The following is a 12,404-nucleotide window of genomic DNA, read 5'->3' as shown; positions in this document are numbered from 1 at the left end:
GCGCTGCAACCACGGAGATACAGCGCTGCAAATGCCTTGCCAGTGTGGACGGGGAGTGAGTTACAGCACTGGGGGAGCCTTTACAGCGCTGTAACTCGCAAGTGTAGCCAAGGCCCTGGAAGATCGTCTGTAGGACAAAGACTTGGATCTAGGGAGATTAGTCCCGGGCTGCAAAGGAAATCCAGTCTGCATTGAGGAACTGTAACCTGCTTGTGCCATCTGTTAGAGTGAGACACTGCTTGATTCAAATCCTGCTTAGCTTGTAGAACTTAGACTGCGTGTTTACTTTTTGTTTTCTTAAGGTAACTAACTCTGACCTTTATGCCTATCACTTAAAATCTATCTTTCTGTAATTAATAAACCTGATTTATATTTTACCTAAAACAGTGTGTTTTGGTTGAAGTGCTTGGGAAATCTCAGCTCAGTTTACAAAGGCTAATGTGTATCCACTCCACACTGAGGGAGTGGCAAACTAATGAACTTGCACTGCCCAGGGGAGCCTTGAGCAGTGTAAGATGGTACAGTCCTGCGGTGTAATGCTGGAGCTGGGGGGAATTGGCGGCAACCTCCATATGGATGGTTCATGAGTGGCTGGGAGATAGTTCATGTAACACAGTTGGGTGTGTCCCTGCCTGTGGATGTCTGTCTAAGTGCAGTACCTGTCAGAGATTTTTAGCTTGACATCAGCATCACCATGTGAGAGGCAGCCCAGGTTGGTGGGACAGAGAGCTCAGCAGTCCTTCAGTCGAGGCTGCATCCCATGGACCCTGTAACAGGCACCGTCCCAGTTTTTTCATTCTTTGGCCCCTGTAATCACTTAAGTCCTGAGCTATGTGGGTCCTCTCTCATCTGAGCAGACAGGCCTTCTCTTGCTTCAGGAATTAAATAGGCTGGCACCTTTCCCCAACATTACACTGGGTCATCAGAACTTTGAAAGAGGAAAAAGTTACTCACTCTCCCTGCGCGCACACATACATACGTAGGCATGCACATTTTGCTGTCAGAGAGACAGCATCGCTCCTTTACTCACATCCAGACCAGTTTGCAGAAAAAACCAGTGGCTCACACCCAGAGAAACTGGTTTAACTTGTGGCCTGTACGCTAACACTGGGGGAGAAATATAAGTGGCATGTGTGAAATTGGAGCTTCATGTCTAGGGCCTTCACCCATTCATTCTGCTGCTGACCTGCTGTGTGATCAGAGACAAGTCACACCAACTTTCTGCCTGTTTCCATCTCACCCTGTGTCTGTCTTGCCTATTTAGCTCGTAAGCTCTTCAGGGCAGGCACTGTCTCTCACCCAGCAATCTCAGCTGGAGCCTCCAAGAGCTACCATAATAATAAAAATAATTAATAAATAAGTCTTTTCCAACAGTAACACCATGATTATGGTCTCATGTGGCTACCAGGTTCATTGGCACCCATTGCAAGCTGGCAGTAAATAAATAAATAAATAAGGCATAGGAGAGATGTGGAGGCCATCTCTCCTATGCCTCCACAGCCCTGTGCCCCACCATCTTAAACTGCTCTTAGGCCTTGGCTACACTTGCAGCTGTACAGCGCTGTGAGGTAAACCTGTCTTCGTACAGCTGAGTAGGGAAAAGCGCTGCAGTCTGTCCACACTGACAGCTGCCAGCGCAGTGGTGTGGCCACGCTTGCAACATTTGCAGCTGTGTTGGGAGCGGTGCATTATGGGCAGCTATCCCAGCATTCATGTGGCTGCAACGTGCTTTTCAAAACGGGTGGAGTGGAGTGAATTGTAACAGGGAGTGAGGGAGGAGAGAGAGTGCTTTTTGGAGCATGTCAGCTCTCTATTTTGCAAGTTCCGAACTCCCGACCCCCTGCTCATTCATTTACTCACTCAAAGCAAGCTGCAAACTGTTTGCTTTTCTCTGTGGTACAAGCTTTGAAACCGGCACTTCCGCATTCCTGCAGCCGGTCACAACAATGGAGAGGATTGGCCACTTGACAGGGTGATTAGTACAGCGCTGCAAGCGTTTACACTCACACCTGTGAGTCCTAGCCACTCCGCTGCAGCTGTTATTCCTCTCGGAGATGTGGAGTACCTGCAGCGGTGTACCCAGGGAGATACAGCGCTGTAAGTGCCCTGCCAGTGTGGACGGGGAGTGAGTTACAGCGCTGGGGGAGGCTTTACAGCGCTGTAACTTGCAAGTGTAGCCAAGGCCTGTATGTGATGCCTGCACTGACAGTCAATCAGCTCACAAATAGCCAGACAGGGGACCTCTCTCATCAGTGCAAACTCCATGTTGACATGGCCTATGCCCTCCTGCCACACGCCACGCCCACTGTAGCCTGGGAAGCAGCCATAAATGAGTAGCACTTCAAGTACTTTCCCATTGGCCCCTGGAGCAGGAGTGCTTACCATATGCACTGCAGCCTGCACACCATGCTGTGTGTGGATGATAGGGTGCAGTTAGCATTACTCTCCTGCACTGCATGTTTGTGTGTCTCTTCTCTCACCCCCATGACAATCGCGGCCCATTTGGTACAAGAGGAATGGAGGTAAATGATATCCTGTGTGGGTAACAATTGAACTAGTCTTCAGATTGAGAACTGCCATGGTAGAGGAAAACCTAGCTGTGGATACTGGTGAGTGGAGGGTCCATACCACCAGAGCAAAATGGCCCATGGTATCACCAGCCTCCTCCCTGGTCTCCATTCTGAAGAAAACTCACTTCTGGATCATTACTATTTATTAGTATTACAACAGCACCTAGAGCCCTTCCCCCCGCAACTGATATCAGGGCCCCCTTGTGCTAAGCACAATACAAGCGTAGAGCAGGGGTAGGCAACCTATGGCACGTGTGCCGAAGGCGGCACACGAGCTGATTTTCAGTGGCACTCACACTGCCCGGGTCCTGGCTACCGGTCCGGGGGGGGCTTTGCATTTTAATTTAATTTTAAATGAAGCTTCTTAAACATTTTAAAAACCATATTTACTTTACATACAACAATAGTTTAGTTATATATTATAGACTTATAGAAAGAGACCTTCTAAAAACTTTAAAATGTATGACTGGCACGCGAAACCTTAAATTAGAGTGAATAAATAAAGACTCAGCACATCGCTTCTAAAAGGTTGCCGACCCCTGGCGTAGAGTGAGAAGCAGCCCTTGCCCCAAAGAGATTACAATCTAAATCAGAGGTTCCCAAACTTATTTGGCCTACCGCCCCCTTTTCAGAAAAAAAATTACTCAGCGCCCCCCTTTTCAGAAAAAAAATTACTCAGCGCCCCCCTGGAAATCTACCTTCTTTAAGCGAACAAACAGAAAGATGCAGTGACAAATTTGTGTTCTTTTATGTATCTATATTTCTACCTACGTCCTACAATATAGTAAAGAAAGATGTGTTATTAGAATATCGCCCACGACATCAGGTATACAGTGGTTTTTGCGTAAGATGGCAAAAGACAACCAAACTAAAATACTAATGAAACTAATAAACTGGGTTTTGTTCTTTGCTCAGCATTAGATATATGTATTTGATATTAAACTGTCAAATATCAAACTAAATTTATCAAGAAATAATTAATTAAAAAATAATCAATATGCAATTAAAAATCAGTTAATAGTTTTAATTTAGTTTGCCCTTATTTAAATAATTGTTCCTTATTAACACACGCCTTATTTACCAGTTAACACAGATGATTCGATAGATATAAATAAATGTTAATAGTTAACAGTTTTTTTACGATTTCATTCCCGTTAATATTGTAATAAAAAATATGACAAATATATTGACTGTACACTTCAAATAGTACTGTACCGACACAAGCCTGCTACGATTTTATTATTAGTAAGCACTAGAGACACAGAAACGTACGGTAGATATGTAAGAAAATGTATAAAAATACTCACGTGTAAATTGCTGTTTTATTGAAACAACAATAATACAATTTGCTTTGTATGTGATCCGTAATCCGTAAAGATCGAAGGTATTGAATATGAATAAAAAAATTTAAATACTTATTGCACTATTGTTAACTGCTTTTTACACAATTAAGAAACAATCTAAATTAGATTTCATACATGTCGCCTATTTATAGTATCGTATTGTAAACAAGTCATTACACGCACATATTCCTGCCGATGCATGCTGGACTTCCCGACAATGCGCGACACGCTCGCCTGCCAACACTTGCTTGTTAAGAGCTGTTGGCGGACTTGACACCTGATCGGTTATAATTTGTGAATTTATTTGGAAAATAAAGTAATCACTACAACTTTAACTCTATGTTACACAACAGATGAAACATGTACGAACGGTTTTTCAAAATTTTCTTATATTCTTTCTTTATGCTTCCACCGCCCCCTTATTTTTATTCAACGCCCCCCAATTGCACCCGAGGCTACTACTGCCCCCCTGGATCGTTCCAGCGCCCCCCCAGGGGGCGGTATCGCCCACTTTGGGAACCTCTGATCTAAATAGACAAAACAGACAAAAGGTGGGATGGGAAAGAGACTTGCCCAAGGTCACACAGAAGATCAGTGGCAGACCAAATAGAACTGAGTCCTAATCCAGTGTGCTTTCTATTAGACCATACTGTCTCCAGCTGCTGTCTATCCTGCACACATCTGGTGCTGGGTTCTTCCCATGTGTATGAACATAGTTAAAGCCCAGAACGACATAGCCAAATCTGTAATATAAGAAATCTGTGCTTTTCATTTCACACACATGCCCCAGAGCTTCCTTCCTCATTCTTTCCAGTCTCAATCCCTCTCCCCCTTGGATTGCTTACAGAATCTTTGCGAAGGTCATTATCTCCAGCAGGGTGAAAAATCAGCCAGGGAACGTAATTATGCAGTCACTACAAGTTCCAAGAGTGGCCTGTGTTACTAGGACTATTAAATGCAGGATAGTGACTGCAGCTGAAAACAAAGAGAATTTCTCAGGCTCAGTGCAGGCCTTATAACAGAGTGTCTTATTATTGTGCTAGCAACCGTGACTGCTGTAGCTAAGGTTGCATAAGCATTTTCATTCTAGTCCCCTCTTTTATTGGACTAAATTTTCAGAAACTTTTGCCTCTAAGGCTGAAGTTAGCCAGACTTGGTCTCTGCTTGAGGATGAAACTTTTGGGAAAGTGGTTAAACTATTATTTGTATTTATTTATTTATTCATTCCAGTATTGCCTAGAGGCACCTCAGGGTCCCATTGGATTGGGCACTGTTCATACACATAGCGAGAGACAGAGAACTCACAATCTGAATGGACAAGACAGATAAAGAGTGAAAGAAGAAAATATTACTATTAAAGCTGAGCAGGAAATGGTTTTCCTGTCACATGAAAATTTTCAAGATTTCAAAGATTTTATGTCCCAAATTGGGACAAAAATTACAAATCTCAAAAATATTACTGAACCAAAAATCCTAAAATATTTGATTCAGGGCAATCAAAACATCTATTTTATTTTTACTATAAATAGCTTAAATGTCCAAATGAAGTCATTTCAAATGGAAAACCAGAATTTTTTCATTCTGAAAATGTCAAAATGAAACATTTTGACAATTTTGGGGTGGAAAAAATCAAAAATTGTTCATTAAAAATGTGTCTGAACCAACCTTTTCCCACAAAACATTTCTCTTTCAACAAATCTGCATTTTTCTGATGAAAAAAACATTTAGTCTGTACATTCCTGACTGGCTCTAACTATTATCCCCATTTTACAGCAGGGGAAATGAAACCCAGAGATATGAAGTGACTAGCACAAAGTCACAGAGAGAGTGTATGGTAGAGCCGGGAACTCAGCCCAACTCTCCGAAGTCCCTGTGAAAAAAACAGAGTAGTTTTCCCATTATAAAAGTGTAAATTGTGACCTGCAAAAACAGCTCATGCACCAGATCAGCTGTAGTGGAAAGCTGAAATTTGGCAGGAAAATAGCCCCAGTGAGAAGTGCCTTGAGTGCTGGTTTGGATTTGATATTGACTGTGGAGCCTTTGAAAATCACACTGTAGCATTAGTACAATATATGCAGGGCTGCCCAGAGGATTCAGGGGGCTTGGGGCAAAGCAATTTCGGGGGGACCTTCCATAAAAAAAAGTTGCAATACTATAGAATACTATATTCTCGTGGGGGCCCCTGTGGGGCCCGGGGCCTGGGGCAAATTGCCCCACTTGCTCCCCCTCTGGGCGGCCGTGAATATATGAACACTTTGTAGTAACATTTGTTGTGGCTAACTAAGGCCTCAAGGCAACAAGGCACTTTAACTTTAAGTACGTCCCACTGGACTTAAGCACATACTGCCATGCTTTGCTGAATCTGGGCCTTAGCTGAAAAATGTTGTAAATATGTAGGGAACAGGGCAGGGCTTCACAGGAGTCCTTGTCTCAAGGAACGTGAATCACAAATGGTGAACAATGAATAAAACAAGGGTAACTGTGCAGTAGAGAACCTGTTCCAGCATCAAACCACACCCATGCCACACCACAATGGTAACAGGTGCCTTTATTAATGGTGTGGCTGGAATTCGTTCTTGCCTCATAATCCAAGAATTGAAATGGCAGAATCACCGCTTACATTACTGCCTCCGAAGTGGCCTCTTCCCCTTCAGCTTAATCTCTAGAAAAATGAGTTCAGAATGGACACTTCCCATTTGCTTTGATTACAGTTAGGAAGTGGTTTTCAGGAGTTTACAAAAGGGCACATTCTGACCATGCTGAGCCCCTAACCTCTCCACCTGCAAGCTCTGTTTTGGGAGGGCTCTAAATGAGCCCCGGGGTCCCATTCCCTTCTCCTCCCTCGTTTGTCTCCCTGAAGGTTTCTCTCATGACCACTGCAGTTCTGAGGAGACCTTACCTCCCATGTACTTCATGAAGCTTTGCTCTGTGTTACCTCTTTCTGGGGCAGCTAGAGCTTGTCAATGCCTTGATGGGACAGAACCATGCTGATGTCCATGCTGTGAGAATTTGCAGTAATAATTTCACAGTTTTTCTGGAAAGCAGTGGAGGAGCAGCTAATGGATTAGCCACCACTCATATCCATAGGGCTAAAACACCAGGCAGGAACCCCAATCCCTTATCATTTCTCTGACCTCCTAAGTGCAGGCCGTGGGCCAAATACAGCCTTTTGGAGCCCAAACAGCCAAACCTTCTGTTTCCTTCTCCTCACAGCACAAACACACTCTGGCCTCTCTATCCTCACCAAACCCACCCTTGATCCCATCTACCTGTCCACGTACCACCCTAACTCCCTCTTCCCCTTCACCTCGGAACCCACTACATGCACCCACTGCCTTCCTCACTCCATTAAAATTGCTCTTTCCAAGGTCTCTGGAGACCTGCTCATCGCCAAATCTCAGCCTCTATGCCATACTCCTAGACTCTCTCAGCTGCTTTTGACACTATCCACATACTCTCCTTGAAATCTTGCCTTCCCTCGGCTTTTGTGATGCTGCCCTTTTGGTTCTCCTTCTACCTCTGTGGCTGTTCCCTCTGCATCTTTGTGGGACCACTCCTCTCCCATGCTCTGTGTAACCCACAGGGCTTCATCCCTGGTGGACTGCTCTTCTTGCTTTACATCCTCTCTTTGGAGATCTCATCCGCTCACACAGCTTTATATGCTGTTTTTATGCTGATGACTTGGAAATCCACCTTTCCACTCCTGACCTATCTTCCGCCATCCAACTCCATATCTTAGCCTGTTTCTCTGACACCTCCTGGATGCCTCATCAGCAATTTAAACTTATCATGGCCAGAGCTGAACTCTTTATCTGTTCTCCTGAAGCCCCCTCTCCCTGCATGCTTGCTTCACCTTTGACAACACTTCCTGGTCACTCAGGCTCTTAACCTAGGGAGTCATGACTGACGAGGCTTCCCTCTCTCTTGGGCCACACTTCCCGTCCATGTCCAAAGCTTTCTGCAGCTTCCTACACAAATTTCAAAAACATAGCCTCTTCTTTCTGTCCACACCTCAAAAACTCTAGTTCATATCCTCAGTGTCTCCCATCTTGACTATTGCAAGTCTTGACTCATCTTCTCTGGCCTCCCTTACACACACATTGTCCCATCCCCCATCCATTCAAAATGCAACTGCTAAGGTCATCTTCACAATCTTTTGCTCCAATGTGACCCCATCTGTCAGGGTTCCTGCCCCACTCTGAACTCTGGGGTACAGATGTGGGGACCCACATGAAAGACCCCCTAAGCTTATATCCCACCAGCTTACGTTAAAAACTTCCCCAAGGCACAAATTCTCCTTGCTGACACCAAAGATCCCTGGTAAGTGGATCTTGCTGCCACCACCAAGTGATTAGACAAAGATTCAGGAAAAGGACCACTTGGAGTTCCTGTTTCCCCAAAATATCCCCCCAAGCCTCTTCACTTCCTTTCCTGAGGAGGCTTGAGAATAATATACCAACCGAATAGGTAACCAAGGTGAGCACAGATCAGACCCTTGGGTTTTTAGGACACTAAAAACCCAGTCAGATTCTTAAAAACAAAACTTTATTATAAAGAAAAAAGTAAAAGAAGCACTTCTGTAAAATCAGGATGGAAGGTAATTTTACAGGATAATAAGATTTATAACACAGGATTCCCCTCTAGGCATAACTTCAAAGTTACAAAAAACAAAACAAAACAAAAAAAAACAGGAATAAACCTCCCTCTTAACATAGGGAAAATTCACAAGCTAAAATAAAAGATAATCCAACACATTTCCTTCCTATTACTTACAATTTGTAATCTTAAATGCTTAGTTCAGGTATGGCTTTAGGAGATGTATTTTCCCTGCCCTGGTTCTTCGCTGACCTGGAGAGAACAACAAAGAGAGACAAAACAAAAACCTTCCCCCACAGATTTGAAAGAATCTTCTCCCCTTATTGGTCCTTTTGGTCAGGTGCCAACCAGGTTATTTGAGCTTCTTAACCCTTTATAGGTAAAGGAGGGATTTTATGCTACCCTTAGCTGTATGTTTATGACACCATCTTTGATACTTTCCATTGGTTTCCCATCTGCATCAAACTGAAGACCCTTCACAATTCTGTTGTTCCCCACTCATCCCTTCTTGATTCTTGTTGCATTGACCACATGCCCTTTGTGCCACTAACAATGCCAGCCTTGTACATACATTTGCCTGCTTATCCCTCAAATGCCTCTGTGCTTTCTTCCAAAATGCTCCTTATATATGAAATACACTTCCTGAATTAATCTGTAAGGCCTCTCCCCTCCCCCCTTCACATCGCTCCTACAGAACTACCCTCTCCATGATGCCTACATGAGATCAGCCAATGAAGGATGTTCAAGTAATGCAGCAGTCTGGGAGAGCCAATTTTATTGATATATTTTCAACTTTCAGATGATTGGGAAATATGGAGATGTGCACATAGCCAACCTTTGTGATTGCATTTTCCTATCTTCACCACCCCCATCCCTGCCCTCCTTTTGTTTGCCATACTCACATATTGTGCCTCATTTCTAATTAGACTATAAGATTCATAGATTTTAAGTCCAGGAGGACTGCTTTGATCTTATAGCCTGACCTCCTGCAGAACACAGGCCAGAGAACCTCACCCAGCAATTCCTGCATCAAGACCACAACCTCTGTTTGAGCTGGGGCACATATGTTTTAGAAAGACACCCAGTCTTGATTTAAAGACTCCAAGTGATGGAAAATCTACCACTTCCTTAGATAAATTATTCTACAGGTTAATTATCCTTAAGTGCTGCTTGTCTACGCAAGAGTTTGCTGCCTAGCACAATGGAGTCCTGATCGCAATTGAGACCTTTGGGAACAATAATAACAATTAATAATAAACTACAGGTCCCAGCATACAATGCTACACCTAGATCTGAGAGAAAGGATGATTGAATTAAGATGGAGGACTGCATGCTGGAACCCATAGTCTCTGTAGCTGTATGTACATAATTGAAGCTGGCTGCAACATCTTCCATATCATACATATTAAGATTGGTTCTCCGGCAGAGCACCATGTAGCCCTTGGTTATGTGTCCTTATATAGTCTCTTTCCCCTTACTGTATATTTTTCAACTATTTTGTTGCATGGTTGTTAGTGGAGAGGTAGAATACTATGATGGGTCCTGATCCAAGGTCCACTGTTTTGATTGATTTAAATGGATTTTAGATCAGGCCCACAAGGAACTGGCTACCGTGAGTGCATATCACAGCCCTCTACTGAACAGAATCAGAGCTACTCAGCTGTGTGCTATCGGCCCCACACTGTTAATAGCTATGACTGATTCCTCATGAAGCCTGGATTTTTGGAGCAGGAGGATCTGAGTTCTGTCTCCCTTCACTGTGAGGTTCAAAAAGGTGTGCAGCAACGGCGCGACAACTGGTAAATGGCCAAGGATTTCTTATAATACTTACAATATTTAAGGGTTGGATTGGAGATATGATGGACTGTGCAATGTTAATAAATGAAATGAATGATGATAAACAGCTACAAGCTGACCAGGATTAGAGTAATTTTAAAACTTTATTCACGCATTTTGATTCAATGAAATAAAATAATATTTCAGGCTCTGCTGTATTGTTGTATAATTTTGAAAGGGATTCAGGACTGTTGTTAAATCATGCGTAAATTACTCTGCAAACTGGCTGAGAGTATCTGTGTGTGTTAATTACATTGTAGGGGTGTATGGGAGAGGTAGTGCCTTTGAGTGATTTGAACTGCCGCGCACTCCTTGAGTGGTTCTTTTCCTCTGTGGTCCTCCCTGTACACCCAGCTTTCACCTGTGGCTCCAAGTAGCTGTAAGTATGCAACAATGGCCACACCCTGTTAAACTAACTTGGCAGGCGGGCTAAACCTGGTGAGGGTAACCGGAAGTGTGGAAACTGACGGTGATTTAGGGATTGTCCTCCCAAACATATGAAGACTGTTCTGGTAGCCAAGGCAAAATATATTGGCCCAACGGCTTGAAAAGCAGTGCAGCAACATAAAGGCAAAAGGCATGATGGGGCACTACAGAAGGCATGATGGAGCACTACAAAAGGCTATCCACTGCAGCTAAAGAAGCCTCCAGCTGTAACAGCCTTTGTGTTACTGGGCCAAGCTTCAGCAGCCAAGAGAATGGGATTGTCCCAGTGCAACGACTCTCCCATTTTAATCAACTTCACGCACACGTCATTCATGCACACAGGGCCGGCTTTAGGCTGATTCAGCCGATTCCCTTACAAAGAGAGAGCAGTGCAATCCTAAAAGGGGCTGCTCTGTCACCTGGGGTGTTGCTGAGCTTCCTTGCTGCCCTTGGGTCAGGGATGGGCGACCAATGACCCAGGCCGCCTGCGTGCAGGCTTGTGGCTACAACTGCCAATAATCATCTTCACCTGTTGCTTTACCACTCCCCCATTGCCACAGGACTTTTGAAGAGAGATGTGCATGCAGGGCCAGCCTTAGCAAGAGCAGGGCCCAATTCCTGGGGGCGGCAAGCCCTGCCCCCAGGAATCGGGCCGCGCTCGGGCTGGGGTCGTGGGGTTTGAGTCTGGGCTGGAGCCACTGAGGGCGGGTCTGGGGGTGCTCGGCCTACCCTGCTAAGGGTATCTTTTGTGCAGAAATGCCAGATGACTATTATTATCCCTATTTCATGGATAGAGAAACTGAAGCTAAGGCTATGTTTACACTATGGACCTTACAGCAGCACAGCTGTACTGCCGCAGCTGCATCGCTGTAAGGTCTCCCGTGTAGCTGCTCTATGCTGGAGGGGTGGGAGGGAAGCTCTTCCGCTGGCATAATTAAACCACTCTCAACAAACAGTAGTAGCTATGTCAGCAGCAGATGCTCTCCCACTGACAGCGCTGTCCACACACGCACTTTTGTCAATGAAACTTTTCTTGGTCAGGGGTTGGGGAGGCTAACCCCCAGCCCTTGGTCAGAAACTTTTTTTCACACCCCTAACTGACAAAAGTTTTGCCAACAAAAGTGCTAGTGTAGACATAGCTTAAGTGACATAGCCAAAGTTGCACACAAAGTTAGTGGCAGAGCTAAGAATACAACCCGGAATGCCTGATTCCCAGTCAGGAGTGAAGAGAAGTGTTTCTTGAGGAGAAGAAACTCCCATTTCCTTCCCACATCAATGGTGGCACCCATCAGCCTGATCTCCTCCCTACTCCACTAGTAGGATGGGAATAGAGGACAACATTATAGTGATGAGCGAAGTATAAGAACCTGAATAAAACAGAACAAAGCCCTCCAACCAATTCCTTCCTTGGACCACTCTTGCTTGGAGTCCCACAACAGAGTCAGTCCCTGGTTCTGAGGGATCTATGAACAGTACCATCCAGCCTCAGTAGTAAGGGTGGAGGAAATGGGGGTGGGGTGTTATCTAGTCTCACTAGTAGGGGTGAAAAGAGACTCCTGGAGAGGGAGTATCGGGGTGTCCCAGTTTAAGCAAAAGAAATGAAGTCAGCAAAGCCTTGAATTGCACACCCACC

Source organism: Chrysemys picta, chromosome 10 (assembly GCF_011386835.1).
Source record: "Chrysemys picta bellii isolate R12L10 chromosome 10, ASM1138683v2, whole genome shotgun sequence".
NCBI classification, from domain to species: Eukaryota; Metazoa; Chordata; order Testudines; family Emydidae; genus Chrysemys; species Chrysemys picta.
Note: the sequence above shows the minus strand (reverse complement) of the source record.